This window comes from Salmo trutta, chromosome 2, assembly GCF_901001165.1.
Source record: "Salmo trutta chromosome 2, fSalTru1.1, whole genome shotgun sequence".
Classification (NCBI taxonomy): Eukaryota; Metazoa; Chordata; class Actinopteri; order Salmoniformes; family Salmonidae; genus Salmo; species Salmo trutta.
Window position 1 is genome coordinate 21,261,080 of NC_042958.1, and position 26,143 is coordinate 21,287,222.

The 26,143-nt window shown below is 42.0% G+C and overlaps 1 protein-coding gene and 1 pseudogene across 1 annotated transcript in view; one reads left to right on the plus strand and one right to left on the minus strand.

Moving 5' to 3' along the window:
• The window catches only part of LOC115153139 (transmembrane protein 56-B), a 128,010-nt gene that overhangs the window by 6,978 nt on the left and 94,889 nt on the right, over nt 1-26,143 (plus strand). Inside the window, exon 2 of the mRNA XM_029698250.1 lies at nt 9,549-9,696. The gene's annotated coding sequence lies outside the window, so the exon portion shown is untranslated. The remainder of the gene's footprint in view (nt 1-9,548; nt 9,697-26,143) is intronic.
• On the minus strand, nt 2,537-20,578 carry LOC115148890 (tissue factor-like; annotated as a pseudogene).

Genomic DNA, 26,143 nt, shown 5'->3' on the forward strand with positions numbered 1-26,143 from the left:
TGCAAAACGTTTCAGACTACAAAGGGAAGCACAGCCGAGAGCTGCCCAGTGACATGAGCCTACCAGACGAGCTAAACTACTTCTATGCTCGCTTCGAGGCAAATAACACTGAAACATGCATGAGAGCACCAGCTGTTCCGGAAGACTGTGATCATGCTCTCCGCAGCCGATGTGAGTAAGACCTTTAACCAGGTCAACATTCACAAGGCTGCAGGGCCAGACGGATTAACAGGACATGTACTGCGAGCATGCGCTGACCAACTTGCAAGTGTCTTTACTGATATTTTCAACCTCTCCCTGTCCGAGTCTGCAAAACCAACATGTTTTAAGCAGACCACCATAGTGCCGGTGCCCAAGAACATTAAGGTAATCTTCCTAAATGACTCCCGACCCGTAGCACTCACGTCTGTAACCATGAAGTGCTTGAAAGGCTGGTCATGGCTCACATCAACACCATTATCCCAGAAACCCTAGACCCATTCCAATTTGCATTCCGCCCCAACAGATCCACAGATGATGCAATCTCTATTGCACTCCACACTGCCCTTTCCCACCTGGACAAAAGGAACATTATGTGAGAATGCTATTCATTGACTACAGCTCAGCATTCAACACCCTAGTGCCCTCAAAGCTCATCAATAAGCTAAGGACCCTGGGAATAAACACCTCCCTCTGCATCTGGATCCTGGACTTCCTGGCGGGCCGACCCCCCAGGTGGTAAGGGTAGGTAACAACACATCTGCCACGCTGATCCTCAACACAGGGGCCCTCCAGGAGTGCATGCTCTGTCCCCTCCTGTATTCCCTGTTCACTCATGACTGCACGGCCACGCACGACTTCAACACCATCATTAAGTTTGCCGATGACACAACAGTGGTAGGCCTGATCGCCGACATCGATGAGACAGCCTATAGGGAGGAGGTCAGAGACCTGGCCGTGTGGTGCCAGGACAACAGCCTCTCCCTCAACGTGATCAAGACAAATGAGATGATTGTGGACTACAGGAAAAAGAGGACCGAGCACGCCCCCATTCTCATCGACGGGGCTGCAGTGGTTCCAAGTTCCTTGGTGTCCACATCACCAACAAACTGACATGGTCCAAGCACACCAAGACAGTCATGAAGAGGGCATGACAAAACTTATTTCCCCTCAGGAGACTGAAAATATTTGGCATGGGTCCTCAGATCCTCAAAAGGTTATACAGCTGCACCATCGAGAGCATCCTGACTGGTTGCATCACCGCCTGTTATGGCTACTGCTCGGCCTCCGACTGCAAGGCACTACGGAGGGTACATCACTGGGGACAAGCTTCCTGCCATCCAGGACCTCTAAACCAGGTGGTGTCAGAGGAAGGCCCTAAAAAGTGTCAAAGACACCAGCCACCCTAGTCATAGACTGTTCTCTCTGCTACCGCACAGCAAGCGGTAACGGAGCGCCAAATCTAGGTCCAAGAGGCTTCTAAACAGCTTCTACCCCCAAGCCATAAGGCTCCTGAACGCCTAATGAAATGGCTACCCAGACTATTTGCATTGCCCCCCCCTCCCTCTTTTACACCGCTGCTACTCTCTGTTGTTATCATACATGCATAGTCACTTTAATAACGCTACCTATATGTACATATTACCTCAACTAACCGGTGCCCCCACACATTGACTCTGTACCGGTACCCCCTTGTATATAGTCTCACTATTGTTATTTTACTGCTGCTCTTTAATTTCTTGTTACTTTTATTTCTTATCTGTATATTTTTAAACTGCATTATTGGTTAGGGGCTCGTAAGTAAGCATTTCACTGTAAGGTCTACACCTGTTTTATTCGGCGCATGTGACTAATAACATTTTATTTGATTTGATTTGATTTTAAAGTGGCCTTTAATTGTCCACAGTAAAAGACGCACCTGTGTTATGATCATGCTGTTGATCAGCTTCTTGATATGTCACACCTGCCAGGTGGATAAATTATCTTGGAAAAGGGAAAATGCTCACTAACCGGGATGTAAACAAATTTGTGCAAATCATTTGAGAGAAATAAGCTTTTTGTGCAAATGGAAATTTCTTGGATCTTTTAATTCAGCTCATGAAACATGGCAACAACACTTTACATGTTGCGTTTATATTTTTGCTCAGTATACAGTATCAGTCAAAAGTTTAGACACACCTACTCATTCAAGGGTTTTTCTTAATTTTTACTATTTTCTACATTGTAAAATAATATTGAAGTCATCAAAACTATGAAATAACACATATGGAATCATGTAGTAAACAAAGTGTTAAACAAATCAAAATATATTTTAGATTCTTAAAAGTACCTACCCTTTGCCTTGATGACAGCTTTGCACACTCATGGCATTCTCTCAACCAGCTTCACCTGGAATGATTTTCCAACAGTCTTGAAGGAGTTCCCACATATGCTGAGCATTGTTGGCTGCGGTCCAACTCATTCCAAACCATCTCAATTGGGTTGAGGTCGGGTGATTGTGGAGGCCAAGGTCATCTGATGCAGCACTCCATCACTCTCCTTCTTGGTCAAATATCCCTTACACAGCCTGGAGGTGTGTTGGGTCATTGTGCTGTTGAAAAACAAATGATAGTCCTAGTTAGCGCAAACCAGATGGGATGACGTATCGCTGCAGAATGCTGTGGTAGCCATGCTGGTTAATTGTACATTGAATTCTAAAGAAATCACTGACAGAGTCAACAGTAAAGCACCACCACACAATCACACCTCCATGTTTCATGGTGGGACCCTCACATGCGGAGATCATCCATTCTCCTACTCTGTCTCACAAAGATACGACGTAAGGAACCAAAAATCTCAAAGTTGGACTCATCAGACCAAAGGACAGATTTCCACCGGTCTAATGTCCATCGTGTTTCTTGGCCCAAGTAAGTCTCTTTTTCTTATTGGTGTACTTTAGTAGTGTTTTTTTGCAGAAAGTTTGCCATGAAGGCTTGGTTCACACAGTCTCCTCTGACCAGTTGATGTTGAGTTGTGTCTGTTACTTGAACTCTGAGGTGCAATCTGAGGCGCAGTTAATTACCGATTTCTGAGGCTGGTAACTCTACTGAACTTATCCTCTGCAGCAAAGGTATCTCTGGGTCTTCCATTCCTGTGGCGGTCCTCATGAGAGACAGTTTCATCATAGCGCTTGATGGTTTTTGCGATTGCACTTGAAGTTCTTGAGATTTTACGGATTCACTGACCTTCATGTCTTAAAGTAATGATAGACTGTCGTTTCTCTTTGCTTATCTGAGCTGTTCTTGCCATATTATGGACTTGGTCTTTTACCAAATACGGCTATCTTCTGTATACCACACCTACCTTGTCACAACACAACTGATTGGCTCAAACACATTAAGAAAGAAATTCCACAAATTAACTTTTTTTTTTATCCCCAATTTCGTGGTATCCAATTGGTAGTAGTTACAGTCTTGTCTCATCGCTGCAACTCCCGTATGGAGTCAGGAGAGGCGAAGGTCGAGAGCCATGCGTCCTCCGAAACACAACCCAACCAAGCCGCACTGCTTCTTGACACAATGCCCATCCAACCCGGAAGCCAGCCGCACCAATGTGTCGGAGGAAACACCGTACACCTGGCGACCTGGTCAGCGTGCACTGCGCCCGGCCCGCCACAGGAGTTGCTAGTGCGCGATGAGACAAGGATATCCCTGCTGGCCAAACCCTCCCTAATCCGGACGATGCTGGGCCAATTGTGCGCCGCCCCATGGGCCTCCCGGCCACCCAGAATCTCTGGTGGCACAGCTAGCACTGTGATGCAGTGCCTTAGACCACTGCGCCACCTGGGAGGCTCAAATTAACTTTTAACAAGGCACACCTGTTAAAAGGCATTCCAGGTGACTACCTATTGAAGCTGGTTGAGAGAATGCCAAGAGTGTGCAAAGCTGTCATCAAGGCAAAGGGTGGCTACTTTGAAGATTCTGAAATATATAATATGTTTTGATTTGTTTAACACTTTTCTTGGTTACTACATGATTCCATAAGTGTTATTTCATAGTTTTGATGTCTTCACTATTATTCTACAAAAACCCTGGAATGAGTAGGTGTGTCCAAACTTTTGACTGTTACTGTATATTAGATCAAATCCAGACAGGAACTATTATTCTAGCAGGTGACCTGAATCATATATTCGATAAGATTGACAGACATAGTAATAAAAAAGGCAAATTACGGGAGCCTCTACAAATAATTTACAGGACACCTGGAGATTGTTATTACCAACGATAAAATACTATTCCTTTTCCTTTTCTTAAAGAAAAGCTAATCGAGAATTTAAAAAAAAAAAAATTCTCCAAAAATGCACTCAACAATTTACTGGATTAGAAAATTCATGATATAGTGATATCGGATCATTCTCCTTTATCATGTTTAATAACACCACTAGAAAATACATTTAGTGACAGAATTTGGAGAATGAACAGAGCGCCTCTTCTGGACCTGAAAAGTATTAAATACGTGAATGAAAACATTTCAAGCTTTACCATTACAAATGTAGACATAGAGGACAGAGAAGGCGTACATTAGGGGAATGGTCATTTCATATTGGGTAAAAGCTGAATGTGATTTAGAAATTAAAATTTAAGAAAAAGAAATCACTATCTTAGAAAAAGCCTATAAAAAAATATGAAACAAAGGTGAAGAAAAAAATACAATTTCTGCAGGGACGGTCCCCAGTCCAGAACCTCCTGAGACGGCCCACAGTCCAGGAGCCTCCGGCGGCGGTCCGCAGTCCAGGAGCCTCCGGCGGCGGTCCGCAGTCCAGGAGCCTCCGGCGGCGGTCCGCAGTCCAGAGCCTCCGGCGGCGGTCCGCAGTCCAGAGCCTCCGGCGGCGGTCCGCAGTCCAGAGCCTCCGGCGGCGGTCCGCAGTCCAGAGCCTCCGGCGGCGGTCCGCAGTCCAGAGCCTCCGGCGGCGGTCCGCAGTCCAGAGCCTCCGGCGGCGGTCCGCAGTCCAGAGCCTCCGGCGGCGGTCCGCAGTCCAGAGCCTCCGGCGGCGGTCCGCAGTCCAGAGCCTCCGGCGGCGGTCCGCAGTCCAGAGCCTCCGGCGGCGATCCGCAGTCCAGAGCCTCCGGCGGCGGTCTGCAGTCCAGCGCCTCCGGCGATGACCCTCGGTCCGGTTCCTCCTCCCACGATCCACGGTCCGGTGGTACAAAAGCGGAGGGATCAGCGGGCGGGCGGGGGCTACGCCCCGAACCGGAGCCACCACCATGGGTAGATGCCCACCCGGACCCTCCCCTATAGTTTCAGGTTTGCGGCCGGGAGTCCGCACCTTTGGGGGGGGGGGTACTGTCACGCCCTGACCTTAGAGAGACGTTTTATTTCCTCATGTTTGGTTAGGTCAGGGTATGATGTGGGGTGGGCAATCTAGTTTTTGTATTACTTTGTGTTTGGCCGAGTATGGTTCCTAATCAGAGGCAGCTGTCTATCGTTGTCTCTGATTGGGAATCATACTTAGGCAGCCCTTTTTCCCTCCTTCAGTTGTGGGATCTTGTTTTTGTACAGCTCAGTGAAAGCCTGCAGAACGTGACGTTCGTTTTCCTTTGTTTGTTGTTTTGTTTAGTGTTCTGAGGTATAATAAAATGTATCATGAGCACTTACCACGTTGCACCTTGGTCTCCTCCTTACGACGATCATCACAGAATCTTATTTGGGTCAGAAAAGGATGATTGGTAAGATATACAACATCTTGCAGAGAGCATATCCAACTGGCAATGTCTTAGAAAAAATATATAAACTATTGATGGAAGGAAAGTTGGAGCATAACTAATTAAATTACAGTTAACTAAAATGTACACTTAATCCAGTATAAACTAATGTATAGAATGTATTATACAAGAGACAAAATTCCCAAATTCTACAGCACAATGGCAGAGTCATGTCTCAAGTGTAAAACTAATAATGATTCAATAATCCATGCTTTCTGGGAATGTTATAAAGTCCGGAAGTTGTTGGTGGAGCTAGGAAAGTTGGCTGTCAGAAGTATTACAATGTACACTTACTTTTAATCCATCTGTCTGTATATTTCAAAACATGGCATATGGGGGTGTACAGTAGTAAGATATCCAATGGGCTGGATGATTCTCTAATCATCACTCATCTTGAAAAAAAAGTATACTAAAAACTTGATCAATCAATCAGCCATCATTAACACAACGGAAAAATTGAGTAATTTATTATTGAAATATTGAAATAGCATGGGCGACCGAGAAAAACAAATTGGTACAATTTACAGTAAGTCCAAGTGGAAAACAATAACGCAGGCACTAGTGGTGGGGGTGTGAGCATGCAGCTCTGGGTAGATTAGATATAGTCGTTGTTCGTGTGTGTCTTTAAGTTGTTGTTCGTATGTAATATATGTTTTGTTTTTAGAGTGTAAAAAATTATATATATAATATATTTTTTTTTTAAATCAAGCAGATTCTAAACCTCCCTGCATATAAATCACAATCACACATTTATGACTCCAATTGTTTATATGATAATATGTTTTTATGATATAACTATTCTAAAGAACTAATCGCGTAATCGTGCCATGCATGTCTCATATTACATTTAGTTAGTCAGTCAGTCCCATGAAGTTGAGTACACGGCATGCCACAGGGTTGTGCAAACTCTGCCAGGTCTTTAGAACAATGAGGTCTTTGTCACTGTAGTGAGACTATTGCACCTCCCAAGGCCACCGGCAGGTATCTGGTGTGTCCAGCCTGGTCCCAGATCTGTTTGTGCTGTCTTGCCAATTCCTATGACAATGACCATACAAGTTGGCAAAACAACACAAACAGATCTGTGACCAGACTATGGTACCTCCACTCTACTCAGGAACAGGTTAAACTCTATGGTTGGGCTGTCATGCAGTTGATTGGACATCACTTGATGTGATGACTGCTCCGGGGACACAATTATTGTTTTAAGTTCAAAGTTGGTTTTGGCATTAATCACATAGAACAAACTCATTTAAAGTGCAACTGAAGCCAACAAACAACTTATCTGATATAAAACAGCCTATGTGGCATCAATATTAGTCAGAAACATTTATTGTATTGTCAAAATGGACTACAAAGTGTAAATAGGATAATTTTATTCATAAAGTCAGTCTCGTCCAAAACTAGTTTTGTAAGTGAGTTAGTCATGACTTGTAGGGTTTTGACTTTGACATGCTCACTTGACCACTAAAACAGGATACACAGCTGCGGTGATTGCTCCCTATCCAATCCTACCGCAGAACAGACAGAGAGACAGATCTTGCAATCAGAGCAGCAGATCTGACTGTTTTCGTAAGACAACACGTCGCACATTTTATAACTTGAGAAATAATCCTCCAAACACCTTAGCTAGATGTAAAATTTCACGACTAAAACCTCCTCCGCAAAAACGTCAAAATTAATAACAGATTTCTTGAGTTATCTAAGATTCATTCTGACTATTTTGAAGAAGTAATTGTGGCTTTGTTCCTATGGTGTCTCATGGGGGACAAACATCAGTAACTGCCACATCGAACCACACCCCAAGACTGAAATCTTGTTTTTCTTAATGAGCAACAGAGAAACACATTCAGAATCATTGCGTTCAGTTGCTTTTTAAGAATAGGTTTGAGAATGTAGGGACAGACATGGATGAGAGGTTGTCACACTGCTGACATAAAAGTTGATAGTGCCCTGAAAGGCCTGTAAACTGCAGAGGGCCACTCAGCATGGTTTATAGACTCATTTTAGAAGAGTTAGTTCATAGAGAGCTTGTAAAAATGTTCTATTTGGCATTTTTCTCATGAACAAAATTCCATAATTTTTCTAAATTAATGGGATATTTGAATGTCACCACAACCAGTTTTATGTTTTCCTGAAAGAGAGCAAAACATTCACACTAAAGAATTTGTCTTTAAAACAAATGGTAACACTTTATATTAATGTCCCTTAAAGATGCAATATGTAACTTTTTCGGCAACCTGACCAAATTCACTTAGAAATAATTTGAGTTAAAGATCTGTCATTTTCATTGAAAGCAAGTTTAAGAAGTTGCAGATCTGTTCTATGTGCGCTATTTGGTTTGGTACACCAGCTTCAAACAGCTGAAAATACAATATTTTTGGTTATGGAAAATATATTTCACAGCGGTTTAGATGGTACAATGATTCTCTACACTGTACTTGCTTGTTTTGTCACATAAACTGAAATTAGGTGAACTATTAGAATTTTAGCAACCAGGGAATTGCGGAACGATTTCTTCATATTGCACCTTTAATAAACCATACAAAAACAAACTTACCACTGGTGTGTGTGTGGCCAAAGAGCTCTATTTTCATAACATCTGACCAAAGCACCAGTTCCAATCCAAGTGCCAATGCCGTTTAGCAAACTCCATGCGTTTACATTTGTTGGATGACATGAAAATAGAGCTCTTTGTCAATGCACACCAGTAGTGGGTTTGGCATCGAGATGAGAATGCATCAGTAGAAAAGAACCCCAAACCTGCTGTAAAATATGGTGGTGGATCTTTGATGTTATGGGGCTATTTTGCTTCCACTGTTCCTGGGGCCCTTGGTAAGATCAACAGTATCATGAACTTTACCCAGTGCCAAGACATTTTTGCCAAAAACCTGTTTGCCTCTGCCAGGAGGTTGAAACTTGGCCAGAAGTGAATCTTCCAACAAGACAATAACCCCAAGCACACATCGATATCCACAAAGAAATGGTTAATTGGCCACAAAATAAACATTTTGCAATGGACATCTCAGTCTCCGGACTTGAAACACATTGAAAACCTTTAGTTTGATTTGAAAAGGGCAGTCCGTAAGCACAGACCAATGGATATCAATGGAACTGGAAACATTCTATATGGAGGAATGGTCTAAGATCCATCCCAATGTGTTCTCCAATCTCATAAAACGTTATAGAAAAAGGTTCAGTGCCGTTATCCTATCAAGGAGAGGGTGCACAAAGTATTACAAACTGGGGTGGCAATCATTTTGTCACCTATCTTTTTTTGAGAAAAAAAGATTACTTGTTTAACAAAATCTTGTAATATTTGTAATATTATAAAATAATATATATGTATATATTTTTTTGCATACAATATAGCTCAGTACATCTGGAAAACCATTGTGGTAAATTAGTAGACAACTTGTTCTGTGGGTAAATAATGGCTTGGATGGATTCAATGTTTTGTTTTGTCACAGTTCAGAGGAAAAGAGAAGTCTCTGAATCGACAAGTTGTTGTTTGAGCCTCAGGAAAACAATGTGAAGATTTCAGAGCATGTTTGTAGAGTTCCCTGAATGACTCCAGTCCTCCACAAAACTCCAATCACTCTTTTAATCAAGAAAGACCATCACACCGCTACACATACTGCACATTCCTTAACTGTTACTGTTATTGTATGAGGACTAGATACTCCTGTAACAGAAAAGGTTCAGTAAGCCAGACTCACATTATGAGTAACCTTGCCTGAGACATGAAGAGTTGTTTTAGCTCCCCGAAGCTAATTCCTAGGCTTTAGCTCAGCCGGCTAGCACAGTCTTGTGTCTATTCTTCTTTCCCAGGTCAGAGTTTATTGTGGTGGCTGGTCACTATCCTGTGTGGTCCATCGATCCCAATGGCCCCACTAAGTGTCTTGTAAACAGACTACGACCACTGCTGAAGAAGTCTGATGTCACAGTCTACCTGAGTGGTCATGACCACAGTATACAGGTGGGTACGTTGTTCGAATAAATATCATGACCAAACATGTACATTAAATAGCAGTTTGAGGTGAAATAACCAAATGTTTTATGATTGCTATAGAGAGGATGATGGGAGTTCAGAGAGGATGATGAGAGTTCCTGTGTGGTCAGCAGGAGTGGGACCTTTGCCCACTTATAACATCAACACCCAAGTGAAAAAAAGTGTATTTTAATATGTTACAAGTATACTTAAATATACTAAAAAGTCTAATAATATACTTCAAAGACGAGATGTATTTTTCTAGTGTATCTGAAGTATACTATAAATTTGATACATTACACTTCAACACAATTATTAGAAGTGTACTTTATATTCATTGTTTTTTCAGTCTTTTTTATTATACTATAAATATACTATCACAACACTTCAATACACTTCAGTCTTTTTGTATACTATAAATATAATATAATCTAACTTCAATACACTTATTAAAAGTGTACTTTGAATTATTTTTTTCCAGTATTTTAGCATACTATAAATATACTATCATCAACCTTCAATACACGTATTAAAAGTGTACATTAAATTCATTGTTTTTCAGTGTAAGTATACTATATGTTCACTATCAATAAACTTAAACACACTCATTAAAACTGTACTTCAATTTCAAACGCTTTAATTGTAAATTAGTATATTCATTCAAAATACACAATTTACACTTGGAAATTGCTGCTCTAGCCACAACTGCTTTGTAAATAGCATGTTAACATTGGTTGAGAAGATGCCTTGGTCAATCAAGGTAACCTCTACATGGCTATTTACAATAGCTGATGTAGTTAATTAGTGGAAGTGTATTTGTAAAAGCATACTTGAAACACATTATAAATACACTTTTTTGTAAAGAAAATACAGGAATTCTAATTGAAATACCATTTTAGAATAATTATAATTTATGAGAAATATACGTAAAATGTACTTAAGGTAAATTCAAAGTATATTTGTTTTGCTCTTTATCTAATATACTTAAGGACAAAAAAAGTGTCCCAGTTTAGATATTTTTAAGTGTATTTAATATACTTAAAAGATAATAAAATAAAATCTAAATATACTTGAAATTTGTTAGTAAAGTATGATTTAAGGATATTTAAATATAATTTGTTTCCGCTTGGTGTAGATTTGGCCTTGTGTTGTAAATTATTGTCATGCTGAAAGGTAAATTCCTCTTAAAGCATTTGAAATTGAAGTACAGTTTTAATGAGTGTGTTTAAGTTTAATGATAGTGAACATATAGTATACTTAGACTGAAAAACAATGAATTTATAGTACACTTTTAGTAAGTGTATTGAAGGTTGATGATAGTGTATTTAAAGTATACTAAAATACTGAAAAAACAATTAATTTAAAGTACACTTTTAATAAGTGTATTGAAGTGTGATGATAGCATATTTATAGTATACTAAAAGACTGAATATAAATATAAATATGAATATAAAATTACACTTTTAATAAGTGTGTTGAAGTGTAATGCTATTATATTTATAGCATACTTCAGATATATTATTTGATTTTTTTTGAATATTTATGTATACTTTGGTATATTTGGAATGCATTAAAATAAACTTTTCTCTGGCTTAGGGAGGCATCACGAGATGGTCAACAATGAACTACTGTAGGCCTAACATGCTGACTGTTACTATACGGTATCTTTAAGCCATTTACAAAACTGAAAACATCTCATTCCATTTCAATGGATCTTTTAACCTTTCTGTTTTTAAAGTATTTGCCTTGGACTCCAAAAACAAATGTGTGAATAAGATTGTCACAGAATTGTATTGTATAATGTTTTGAAAACGTTTGATATATATATATATATATATATATATATATATATATATATATATATATATATATATATATATATATATATATATAATGTGTGTGTTTTTTTTATGAATGATTGACACTAATGTCAGTTGAATGACCAGTAGGTGCTGCTAGTTAGATACTTTTTGCAGGAACTACACAAGACTGATGTCTGCTGTGATAACGCTCAAGTTACGTAACCTTCCCCCACTCTTCAACAATGTCTCATCAAAGATAAACACATTACCACAAATTAATGTTAAGACTTTATTATGAAAATGCCATCAAAATCAAACGGAGTACCATATTAGTACCAGATTCCACAGTTGTGTTTAATTTTGCTTTGATTATTTTACATCATCTTCTGTCATCTAACTGTTTGGTATCAATATACAGATATATAAGATGTCCAGACAATGCTCTGGCAAAACTATTTAGTTTAAACATAAAATCTATCTACTGAGCCCTCAAACCTTTAAAGCATCAATATATTTTCTATACGGCCCATGGCAAAATGTGTAGAATTGTAGGAAATTAACTTAAAACTTCTCTCCATCGTCTCCATTAAAATGTTTTGCAGCGAGGTGGGAGCCCACCCCCACAACCAAATCTCACTTAGGGCCCCCAAAAAGGCTGGGATGAACCTAGCAATCACTCCGATCCCATTCTCTGGAGAAGAAACAGGATTGTCGACCATTATAGGGCTGGATGATGAGTCACACGCACACACACACAGGGACTTTTCCAGTGTTGTTTTCACATTCAGTCTTAACATTAGTCATTAATTTGCTTCTTTTATTCTTTGCATTCCCATCCCGATTGGCCCACTAGGAGACATAATCAGCAGCTAAACCCCTCTTCTCATCATTCCTCACAGCGAGTAAGACGCACATGAATGATTCTACATTTATAATACTAGGACTTGGCATTAGCTAAGTGGCGATATCCTCAGTACCACAGTTGCATATCTGATCTCCCTTAAAAATATAATGGCCAACATAAATTATTGGCTTACAATAATTCCTTGTGGCTCAGATGGTAGAGCATGGTGTTTGCAACACCAGGGTTGTGGGTTCAATTCCTATGGGGGGCCAGTACAAACAAAAAAAAAATGCATGAAATGAAATGTATGCATTCACTACTGTAAGTTGCTCAGGATAAGAGCGTCTGCTAAATGACTAAAATGTAAAACAGAGCCGAATTTCCTTTATGAACACAACTTGTCAAAAAGATCAAGGCTGACACATGAGCCAGAAATGTATACTAGAGAATAAAAGACACCAACCCTGCTACAGTACACCTCAGTAGTACTATTAATCACGATAATATATATACGTATACCACTTAGCGATGCTTTAATCCAAAGCCACTTGCAGTACAGTGACAATGAGAGCATACATTTTTAGTGTGTGTATGTGATCCCTGCGGGACTTGAACCAATGACCTTGGCATTGTTAGTGTCCTTACCTTCAAAGACGGACTTATCGTTGCCCGGTGAGCACTGTCTTTGACTGAGCTCTCCCAGCTGTTTGTCTGTGCTGCGGGAGGGGATGTAGGCCTGCATGTTGAAGCAGTAACTCACCCCAGGATCTATATCCCCCTCTTCTAGCTCTATCTAACTGCTTGCAGAGATCTTTGTTTTCTAGAGGGAGAATTACATAAGAAGCTATTATATGTGTTCTAATGCATTTAATTTTGAATAACTTGTACGTTGCTGTTTTACTATCATAAAAAATCTAATATTCATAACACACAGAGAGAGATTTCCCATGCAATATAATCAGAAGTAAGCTTGCTAATCATCCACATTTAATTTACACTGAACAAAAATATATACACAACATGCAACAATTTCAAAGGTTTTACTAAGTTACAGTTAATGTAAGGAAATCAGTCAATTGAAATAAATTTATTAGGCCCTCATCTATGGAATTCACATGACTGGGAATACCGATATGCATCTGTTGGTCACAGATACCTTAAAAAAGGTAGGGGCATGGATCAGAAAACCAGTCAGTATCTGGTGTGACCATCATTTGCCTCACGCAGCACGACACATCTCCTTCACATAGAGTTGATCAGGCTGTTGATTGTGGCCTGTTGATCAGGCTGTTAATGTTGTCCCACTCCTCTCAATGTCTGTGCGAAGTGGGAGGATATTGGCGGGAACTGGAACATGCTGTCGTACACGTCAATCCAGAGCATCCCAAACATGCTCAGTGGGTGACATGGCTGGTGAGAATGCAGGCCATGGAAGAACTGGGACATTTTCAGCTTCCAGGAATTTTGTACAGCTCCTTGCGACATGGGGCCGTGCATTATCATCCTGTAACATGAGGTGATGGCGGTGGATGAATGGCACGACAATGGGCCTCAGGATTTTGTCACGGTATCTCTGTGCATTCAAATTGCCATCAATAAAATGCAATTGTGTTTGTTTTCTGTAGCTTATGCCTGCCCATACCATAACTTCACCGCCACCATGGGGCACTCTGTTCACAATGTTGATATCAGCAAATCGCTTACCCACACGACGCCATATACGGTGTCTGCCATCTGCCCGGTACAGTTGAAACCGGGATTAATCCGTGAAGAGTACACTTCTCCAAATGCTCACCATCATCGATGGTGAGCATTTTCCCACTGAAGTTGGTTACGACGCCAAACTGCAGTCAGGTCAAGACTCTGTTGAGGACGACGAGCCTGCATATGAGCTTCCTTGAGACAGTTTCTGACAGTTTGTGCAGAAATTCTTTGGTTGTTCAAACCCACAGTTTCATCAGCTTTCTGGGTGGCTCGTCTCAGAAAATCCCACAGGTGAAGAAGCCGGATGTGGAGGTCCTGGACTGGTGTGGTTACACGTGGTCTGCAGTTGTGAGGGCGGTTGGACGTACTGACAAATTCTCTAAAACAGCTCTGGCAACAGCTCTGGTGGACATTCCTGCAGTCAGCATGCCAATTAAATGCTCACAAAAACTTGAGACATCTGTGGCATTGTGTTATGTGACAAAACGGCACATTTTAGAGTGGCCTTTTATTTTTCCCAGCACAAGGTGCACCTGTGTAATGATCATGCTGTTTAATCAGCTTCTTGTTATGTCACTCCAATGGTGGATGGGTTATCTTGGCAAAGGAGAATGCTCACTAACAAGGATGTAAATAAATGTGAGCAAAACATTTTTGAGATATAAGCTTTTTTGCATATGGAACATTTCAGTGATCTTTTATTTCAGCTCATCAAAGATGGGACCAACACTTTACATGTTGCGTTTATCTTTTTGTTAAGCATAATTATATTCCTTGACTTGCACCTTTAAGGAGCCTAAACCATTGATGAATGTCTGTCTCATTTGGTTCGACCCCAGGCCCTAGAGTACTTTTAGGAACTGTAAATATCTAGTGTAGGGCTGCCATTTTTATTACCCTCCCCTTTGAGCTTACCTTGCCCGTGCTTGTTGCTTTCCCAAAGGTGACTTTGTACTGCAGTTCATCAGCGAAGACATCCCGGATGGTTCTCTGTTGGTTCTGCTCGTTGAACAGGGCTGTGAGAGGGTCTTCTACATACAGGGTGATCTTCCTCTTGTCTTTGCTCATCTCAAGTTTGAACTCAGGTCTGCCTATAAGAGCTGGAAGGGAAATAACACGAGAGGTTGACAAGCTTGCTTGTCACACCTGGCCCCACTTGGTGACACTGGCATGCAGTTGGAATAGAAAACAAAGAAAGTCGCACACTCTTCTTTCTCCAGGTGATTTATAGAAGAACCAACATTTCTGCACTGTCATGCAGAAAATGTGCCCTGATACATGGCTATTGATTCCTATGGCACCACAGGTGTTAACTGCCATGTATCAGGGCATGCGAAAAATGTGTCATTGTATGGCTGGGGTACCTACTGTCATTGTAAGGGGTGAACCTCTCTGACCTTGTGTGGGGGAACTCTATGAGGTCAGAGTTCACGCAAAGTAGGGGTTTGAGAGGACATCAGAGGAGTATATGGCCTTCAGGTCCACCAGAGAGTTGGACAGGTCACACTCTGTCTCCATAGTCCTAATACAGTGTTGGTTCTTCTTTCTGTTCTGACCGATTCTGAAATAAAGGAGATATTTATGATACAGTCACAGCATCGTTCTGATACTGTTAGCGTTCCTCTCTCTGTTCTGGCCAATACTGAAATAGACGTAATGGTAGGTTTCAGTCAAAGGATTATCATTATCTTCAAACATGTTTTTTTTGTTGCATTTAGGTAATTCATTGGGTCTGGATTGGAATCTTAGTTCAACAATAAGAAAAGTACCAAATATGAATCTTTGTAGTATTGAGCTCTTTGCACCACATATCACACACATTGTACTTCATTAAAAAAATAGTTGTATTCTTTCTATTTTCAGCTCCAACCTCCCTTGATCTATTCAACAGTACACGGCAAATTGGAGTGTTGATTTTTCAGTAACATTTCTAATGTTAATTCAGGAGTAAAAGTGGTGTAAAAGAACACTCAGTGGTGTAAAAGAACCCCAAGTGTTGGTGTTAATAACCAGAGTTATTGTTTTACACTGTTGACAATAAACAGTCCCATAAAAACCACACCCATTATTTTCATATTTCCCAGCATGCTCAACTGCAGGTAGATTCTTTTAGGATTGTTTTTAAATCTGTGTTTTTGCATGTTGCCTACATTGATTGATTAATCTTATGCTACACCAAGATACATAACACATTTTTCTAAACTAATCCGATCAGTTAGTAAGATTTATTGTAGCCATTACGGAAATAGTTGTTCCCATTTAAATGATTTAAGTAGTGTTTTAAAAAAAATCAAGTTTACTAACCATGTCAATTAATTAAGAATGCAGGTTCCTGGTGAATAAAAAATCAAACTTGGATGCCTAACTCTGGCTGGATTGCAATAGGAATTCCATACCACAGCCTGATGTGGCCTTTTAACCAGGAGTTTCCTAACACCACCGTGTTGGAGTAAAAATGGGCCATCAACTAGGCCAATAAGTAAGGCCTTATGATATAGAGTATGTAATGTATTGTCATAGTTTCATTTTAATGATAACATTCGCCCTAGGAACTCACTCGGTGAAAGCCACAGGACTTTAAAAGGAATGAATCCAACAACTAACAAATGTAGTCATGGGTGTTAACTCTACAATTTACTCAAAAAGAAAATGAACCCTGGGAAATATGCAAATTAGGCTTTATACCATCCAGTGTTAAAAGAACACCAAAAAGGATTTACTGTAACACTAAAGGTTTTAACTTCTTACACTGAGAAAGTGTAACAGCGTCAGCACTAAGCAAAGTGATTCCAGTTTACTCTGAATCAAGTGTTATGTTTTACACTGTAGGTGCTGCGTATTACTCTACAGTAGAGCTATGCCAACACTACTCTGTATACTTCTGGCCCTTCTTTGGACACTGCGTTAACAACCCTCCAGACGAGCTTCAATGCCATTCAACTCTCCTTCCGTGGTCTCCAACTGCTCCTAAACACAAGTAAAACTAAATGCATGCTCTTCAACCGATCGCTGCCTGCACCTGCCCGCCCATCCAGCATAACTTCTCTGGACGGTTCTAACTTAGAATTTGTGGACAACTACAAATACCTAGGTGTCTGGTTAGACTGTAAACTCTCCTTCCAGACTCACATCAATCATCTCCAATCCAAAGTGAAATCTAGAATTGGCTTCCTATTTCGCAACAAAGCATCCTTCACTCATGCTGCCAAACATACCCTCGTAAAACTGACCATCCTACCAATCCTCGACTTCGGCGATGTCATTTACAAAATAGCCTCCAATACCCTACTCAACAAGCTGGATGCAGTCTATCACAGTGCCATCCGTTTTGTCACCAAAGCCCCATATACAACCCACCACTGCGACCTGTATGCTCTCGTTGGCTGGCATTCACTTCATAATCGTCGCCAAACACATTGGCTCCAGGTCATCTACAAGACCCTGCTAGGTAAAGTCCCCCCTTATCTCCGCTCACTGGTCACCATAGCAGCACCCACCTGTAGCACGCGCTCCAGCAGGTATATCTCTCTGGTCACCCCTAAAGCCAACTCCTCCTTTGGTCGTCTCTCCTTCCAATTCTCTGCTGCCAATGACTGGAACGAACTACAAAAATCTCTGAAACTGGAAACACTTATCTCCCTCACTAGCTTTAAGCACCAGCTGTCAGAGCAGCTCACAGATCACTGCACCTGTACATAGCCCATCTATAATTTAGCCCAAACTACTACCTCTTCCCCTACTGTATTTATTTATTTTATTTATTTTGCTCCTTTGCACCATATTATTTATATTTGAACTTTGAACTTTCTTCAAACTACAAATCTACCATTACAGTGTTTTTCTTGCTATACTTTATTTACTTTGCCACCATTGCATTTTTTTGCCTTTACCTCCCTTATCTCACATCATTTGCTCACATTGTATATAGTCTTATTTTTTTCTACTGTATTATTGACTGTATGTTGTTTACTCCATGTGTAACTCTGTGTTGTTGTATGTTGTCGAACTGCTTTGCTTTATCTTGGCCAGGTCGCAATTGTAAATGAGAACTTGTTCTCAACTTGCCTACCTGGTTAAATAAAGGTGAAATAAATAAATAAATAAATAAATAAACTACAATCAAAGGGGAACACTGAAACAGAGTTAAATCTTTACCACTTTCAAAAGTGTTATTTTAAGACCAGTACAGGTGGGGATCATATGTTCACTGAAAATAGTGTACATTTGAAACTTTCAGAGTTAAATGTACATCATTGATTTTTCTGTGTATAAGATGCATTTCTGAAAACCCTTTTAGCAGATCAATAGTGTAGTCTGATCACATCAGTCCTGCCCTCCTACTGCCCTCCAACACATCACCCTGACTCTTCAGGGTCAGAGACTGAGACTGGGAATAGGTTAGTGCAGATCTCCCATGATAATGTGATTATAGGCAACATCTTTTTAATATTTCATGGAGATGTTTCATTTCATGAATAGTATAAGGCAGTAATGTAGTATTCTGTAATAACTTGATGTCGGCAACTGAACTTTTTTGACCAACCATTCAATAATCATTGAAGTGCCAGATAAACACACTATAAGGCATTTCCATGGAATGATTGAAATTGTTCTCTCTTTCTGTAAGTGCATAAACCAGTATTCAGTATGTTAATTATTTACTTACACTGAATATTCAACAGTGTATGAATAGTTGGTAGGTTTAGGATCCCACAAAAGCAGTGTTTTGAAGTTGATAGACAACCAGGAAACGTTATGTGCTTTGGGATAGTCCCTTACAAGTAGAGCAAGATCAGTTAACTACATGTAATGTTAGACATTGACAATGAGTAAAATGTAAATAATTAGGGACAGTGTGCTTTTTCATGAGAGGGTCGAAGGGTACATTGCCTGTACTGTAAATCAGGCTGGTTCCAAGTGTAGCGTGGTTCGTTCTGCGTTGTGTACTTTTAATCAGGACACTGCCACAACTGGAATTATGATGGTTGAATCATGTTTATTGGTCCTGCACACGAAGAGACAACACACAATAGGTTAGCCCTCGGTGCAGTCACAGCTCTCGGGCACCTTGCTAGCTGAAGGTCCGGCAAAAGAGAACGATAAAAGGGTCCGTAAGTACGGATAACCCGCGATGGACCAAACCAAAATATACAAACTTTTACAATTAGGTGTATTTACAATATAGATATCAAAAAATGTTTGTACACCGAAAAATAACATTAACTATGCTGCTGTAATTAAATAAAGAAAACACATTGAATTATTATTATTGCTATTAACTTATTAACATCCCCTCTTGACCTGGCCTACTTGAACTGTCCTTGCGTGCAACTTGGTGCATAATCTAGGGGAACAACATCACTCTACTACATTCACCCCCACTGTTTTACACTAGATTATAGGCACAAAACAAATTACCTTGAACGTAAGTAACAAAGCAAAGAAAGAAAAAAAAATTTCACACCCACAGAGCGACGGAGTAACCCAGTGTAGTCCCTTAAATCTAGACCCACAAATGGTCGATCAGCTGGAAAGCTATCCCGCGAAGGATTAGGAAAAATAAGAGGTAGCTAATCCCTTATTCAACCGTATACAAAAAATGCCAAATACATTTTATGCTGATGAACTACACACAAAGTTACATGAATTGTCAAAAATATTAGACCAACCCACCAATCACTCTAAGACCCAGTTAGATTACCATATACACACAAAAAAAATGAAAAGGTAGGCAATATCCTACCGTCACTGAGAAACCAAGAACGGTTTCATTTCCTGTGTAGACAGTTTGGATTAACCTATTCACTGGCTTAATAAATCTACCTAGTCTAGTCCGAACACCCTCACCCAAAAACCTAGCAGGAATGTCACGGACAGCCCTAACCGTGCTCAGAGGTCTAACCTCAGGTTTGGGAATACTACAACTCGGCCTATCCGGAGCCAGCACACTTTCAGTTACAGACTCAACACTAGTAGTGTCAGACGACTGATCAGAATCCTGGTAGATTGCCACAGACCACACTGACAAAGCATCTTCAACCAAGTTAACAACATCTGTCACAGCACCATCCCCACTGAATGGAGTTTCGCCATCAGAACTCTTGTAGGCTTTGGGAATCTCTCTCTGGTCCACTTCTACTGAGCACACCTCACTCAAGGGGGCGTCATATGGCCGTTCCACTTCACTTCCATCAACTGGGACTACACCATCTTCTTGGAATATCCTCCCAGAAGACTCAGGAAGGCTTGCTACCCAGGGGACAGTCCTTGCGTCACTCCCATCCATTTTGCTGGACGCTGCAGACATCTCAGAGAACACGTCACCACTCGATAGATATCCGTGACTCTCAGGTTCCTCCCATGAAGGCAAAGGCAGAAAGTTGACTGGCATAATCAGGTTCCTATGCACCGTCTTGATGCGTCCAGTGGTAGGGTGCTGTATACGATATGTGTTCAGTGAGCTGTTCTTCGCAACAACTATGTACACCGCACTGTCCCAGCGATCAGCCAGTTTCTTCATGCCCCTCTCTCCCTTGTTAGCAAGTAGAACTCTGTCTCCCTTCTCTACCGAATGACCCTTCGACCGTCTGTTGTAGACCTCGGCTTGTCTCTTTTGTTGCTTACTTGCATGCTGCTGAGCCAATGTCATGGCTTCTCTCAGATCCTCACCCAAAGACTGGACATACTTATCCACATCGACCATGTCCCCATCCAACAGCACACTTTCAAACATAACATCTACTGGCAACCTAGGGGTGCCTCCAAACATCAAGAAGAAGGGCGGAAACCCAGTAGTCTCGTGAACAGTGCAGTTATAGGAGAATGTCAATGTGTTCAACATCTGAGGCCATTTAGCCTTGGACCTAGCTGGCAGAGCTCTAATCATCCCACCCAGCGTGCGATTTAGCCGTTCTGCTTGACCGTTCCCCATGGGATGATAAGGTGTGGTGTGGGACTTTCCAACACCAGATAACTGAAGTAATTCTGCAATAAGTGAACTTTCAAAGTTAGCACCCCTGTCAGAATGGATACAATCAGCGAACCCATAAACGCAGAAGAAATTATTCCAGAGAACACGAGCCACAGTCTTAGCAGACTGGTTTGGACACGGATACGCACATGCCAGCTTAGTAAAGTGATCAGTCACTACTAACACATCAATAGACTTGTTGTTTGAATCTTCTGCAGTCGAGAAATTAATACACACCAGTTCCAAAGGTGCCGTTGTCACAATGGAAACAAGTGGAGCTCTTGCTTCAGGCTCAGGTGCTTTACTCAACACGCATCTCTTACAGTGGGCCACGTATTCCTTGACATCCTTTTCCATAGAGTTCCAGTAAAACCGCTGTCTCTTAAGCCACAATGTGCGCTGCTGACCCTGATGACCAGCATCATCATGAACTCCCTTCAACACAAGGCCTCTCAAAGACACAGGTACAACATACTGGAATATTTTCTTCTTACTCACTGGGTGTTTTGAGACACGATACAGAATCCCTAACCGTGTGGTGAGTTTTCCCCACTGTCTTAGAGTATAAACTGTTTCATTAGCTTCAAGGACTCGCTCTCTCCTAGATGGGCGCCGGCCTTTATCTACAAAGAACATGACTCTGCTGATGACAGGATCCAGTGACTGGTTATCATACAGCTCCTTGTGTGTAAAGACAGGTAAAGGGCTCTGACCCATGGACATCAACTTCTCAAGGTGCTGCGCGTGTGAAATGGCCCTCACCATGGCACCATCATCCCATCGGCGGTGAGCATGGAGGACAGCAGACACCTCTTCACAGGAAACCAACCCACTGACATCGTCTCCAGCTCTACTTAACTCACTCCCAGGAGCCATAGACATTCCACAGCCAGCCTCGGGCTGTTCACAGGAGAGGCGGAACATGTCTTGAACATCATCCACTCGAAGACCTCTGGCTTCCTCCAGCAGGACATCATATGGAATTCTTGTCAGTCGGTGCAGAACTGTGGAGCGGACAAATGGCTCTCTGCTCAAAGCATCAGCAACGACATTCTTGGGACCTGGTATGTACTGGATATCAAAGTCAAAGGGTGCCAGCTTTGCAACCCATCTCTGCTCGCATGCATCAAGTCTCGGCTTTGTAAGAATATATTTGAGTGGATTGTTGTCGGTCCACACAGTAAAGTTATGCCCTCGCAGCCAATGGCTGAATTTATCATGAATGGCCCATTTCATGGCTAGAAATTCCAGCCGGTGAGCAGGATACTTGGATTGTGCATGATTAAGAGATTTACTAGCAAAAGCTATTGGCCTGGCTATTGCCGTTCCATCTTGCACTTGGGATAGTACAGCTCCCAAACCACTAGTAGATGCATCCACAGAAAGTAAAAATGGCTGAGAAAAATCTGGATGAGCCAGCAGGGCCTGGTCAACTAGTGCTGATTTCAAAGCTTCAAAAGCGAGTTGACATTCGGCAGTCCAGTCTGCAGCAGTGAGCCTGCGAGAGGGACCAGGCCTTCTCCTACCCTTGCCTCCCTTAGGCTTCTTCTGACCTGTAGTTAGCTGAAACAATGGCCTAGCAACCATGGAACAATTCTCAATGTAGTGCTGATAGTATACTACCATACCAAGAAAAGAACGGATTTTGCTAGGAGACGGAGTGACACCATCAGCCTCCATCATCTCGCTCTCAGTCACGTTCAAAATAGTTTGAACTTTAGCAGGGTCAGTGGCTACACCCTCCTGAGAAATGATGTGACCCAAAAACTTAACAGACCTCCTCAAAAACTTGCACTTAGACGGAGACAGTTTAAGATTGTGCTCCTGCAACCGCTGAAAAACCATCTCAAGTCTCTGCAGACTCTCTTCCTCAGTCTTAGCAAAAACCATCAGATCATCCAAATAACAAAGGAGACTTAGAAAGTTTTGGTCACCAAAAATGGTCAGCATCATTCTCATAAATGTAGCCGGGCTGCTGCAGAGGCCCTGAGGCAACCGATTGTACTCGTGCAGGCCTAAAGGAGAGGAAAAGGCCGTGTATTTCTTATCCTCTTCATGCAGTGGCACGTTATAATACCCTGACGTCAAGTCCATTGTGCTGAAGAAGGCATTACCTCCCAGCGCGGCCAATACATCAGCCTGATGAGGCAGGGGATGAGCGTCCTTTACAGTGCGGGCATTTAACCACCTAAAGTCAGTACATAGGCGCAAGTCCCCATTCTTTTTACATACCAGCATCAATGGTGAGGCATACTCACTGCTGGATTTTTGACAATTTCCTTTTCCTCCATATCATCCAGTGTTTCCCTGAGTTTTTGGTAATGAGCTGGAGAAAGCCTACGATAAGGTAATCGAAATGGGCGGTCATCAGTCAGCCGTATGCGATGGCAGAACCCCTTTGCCTCACCACAATCTAGGCTATGTCTAGAGAACACTGTGTCATACTTCCCAATTAAATTGACAAGTTTATCCTTCCAGAACTGTGAAACTGGACACTCCTCAACAGACAGGCCTTGAAGTCCAAGATTGCTCAGTGTACTGTTGCCATGAACTACACTGCCACCAACTGAACTCTTAGCTGTCAGACTGCCGTGTGAGCTGTCACATTGAACTTTAGCCACGTTCTGGTAAGCTGCTTGCTGCTTGACATCATCAAAATCCTCTAATGCAATGCAAGGATACACATCCGCCACTTTAGCATTTCGTCTCAGGGTAACTGGTGATGTTGTTGGATTCACTATCTTCACAGGTAGCCATCCATCCCCCCACAGAGGCGTAACTACTCTCCCCACTAGTATGTGTCGATTCACACAACGAGACGTGCTGGGCTCGACAACAACAGTACTGCCCACAGAGAGTTTTGTCTTTGGGGGTAGGCGGCCCCACACTAGATGCTCACTCATGGGTTGGAGTGTTACTGCTCTCTTCAACTTAATGGTGCCTACTTTATCTGGGATAGAGTCTCCTCTCCATCTCTCCAGATTTGACAGGAGACGCAGGAAGTGGCTGTCATCGCACTGGCTAGAGGAACCTGGTGTACCCACCACCCGCCAGTAGCTGTCATTTGATTTGAACTGTCTAATCAAAGACTTCAACACATTAGTGCCCACAATGAGTTCATCAACCTGCCCATCTACAATAAGCACTGGGACTACATAGCTGAAACCATAAAGCTGAATTTTTAAATCACACATGCCCACTGGGCTAGTTTGCTTCCCACCACAACCCACCAGGATAATATCTGAAGGAGCTAGAAAGTTCCCCTCTACCACTCCTGCCTCCCTCAACCGAGGTACAATATCTGCGCGCAGAGTAGTAGCCATGGACCCACTATCTAACATCCCCTTCAGCTCAACTTTATCCTGTACTAGCACGGAGGTGTAAAACAAACTGTCATTCTGCGTAATTCTCATTGTGTTCTGAAAAATGACTGTGTTGTTCTTGGGTACTGACTCACAAAAGTAAGAATAAACAGATTGGATATCATCATCAGTGGAGGAAAAATAAGACTGCCCCACATTGCCCTCCTCAGAATGGAGGCATTCTAGTTTTCCTGAGACCTGCCAGTCTGTCCACATCCAGGGCTCTGTCGCTGCCCAGCCTCACTACAGTCAAAGCTAATGTGGCCCGGAGAGAAGCACTTGAAGCACAGCTGGTGCATCTGACAGTGAGCTTTGGTCCAGTGATTAGTGCTTCCACAGACGGCGCACTCACGCTGACGTTTGTGGAACTGTTTACGGGGCCCTCTGTTCACAGACTGAGTATTGCTGACCAGAGCCTTCTCTAACAAAGTCAAAACCTTCTCTAATGTCTCACCCTCAGATATAGATGGTGCCTGGTCTGGTTCACGGCCACATTGAGAAAAGGATGACACCTTAGGTCTGTTCACAGGACCCACTCCCTCCTGTGGGGAGTCAAAGACGGCAGCCACCTGCTGTGAAAGTTGTGTTCTACATGCTTTACGTTCCCTTAACAGTTCATCCAACTGATCCTGTACCTCACTGGCTGTCCAGTCACGAATGGGTTTGCTCTTGAACACTTGGGCCAACTCTCTATCAGGACAGTTGCGTACAAACATGACTGCCAACTCTGAGCACTCATTGGGTAGGGTCCTGCCCTCACTCACAAGGTACTGTTTGGCTGCCTCTGCAGCTTTGTTAAGCCTAATCCAGAAATCTATTGGACCCTCATTAGCATATGGTTTGATTGAATAGAAATCAGCTAATGGCATACCTGAGCAGACAGTATCCCCAAAGTGTTGCTTGAGAACACTGAACACCGCCTTAACATCTGTGACAACAGGGTTGTTACGCATCCAGACTTTGGTCACATCCCGTGCCCTCCCCATGAGCCTAGACATCACCTCCCCAACATTCTCAGACCCAGTGTAACCCCTCTTCTCTAAGTAGACTCCCATTAACTCCTCCCACTCCAGGACAGAGTACTTATCTGAGCCATCACCCCTAAAGAAAGGTGGAGGACTAACATCGGACTTCACAACCAGATTCAGCTTGGACGCATCAATAAAGGTTGACCCACACTGCTCAGGCAGGGGAACCTGCTGGGGTTGGTGAGGGGGACAGGCAGGAGAAAGACTTGAAACCCCAGACTGCAGTAAACTCGCTCTGATGGATTCACCTATCTCTGAACCAATCTGCTTAATAATGTCACTAAGCTGACTCGGAGGCGTCCCATTATCACTGAGGACTGTGGATGATGGTACATCAAAAGACAGAGGTGGGATACCCTGGTCAGGTGGAACAAACAGCCTACCCCTCCCAGCGCTTGCAAACTCAGGACTAGCAAACGCTCTACTCCCAGGAGCTGACTGTACACTTGGTGTAAATGCAAGGACACCCCTCCCTCTACCCACACTAAAATCCCCAGCATAACTCAATCTATGGACTTGAGAATCTACCATGGCTCAACAGGGCACTAAAATACAAGGTAATTTACTGCAATCAAATACAAAAAAAAAATGCAATATACAAATTCATCAAAAACATACAAATAAGCACGAATACCTGTATCTAATGAATATGCTACATTCACATTCACTGTTTACAGTATATCTTAGCTTACAGCAAACCATCAACAAATGCGCATGCGCAGGTC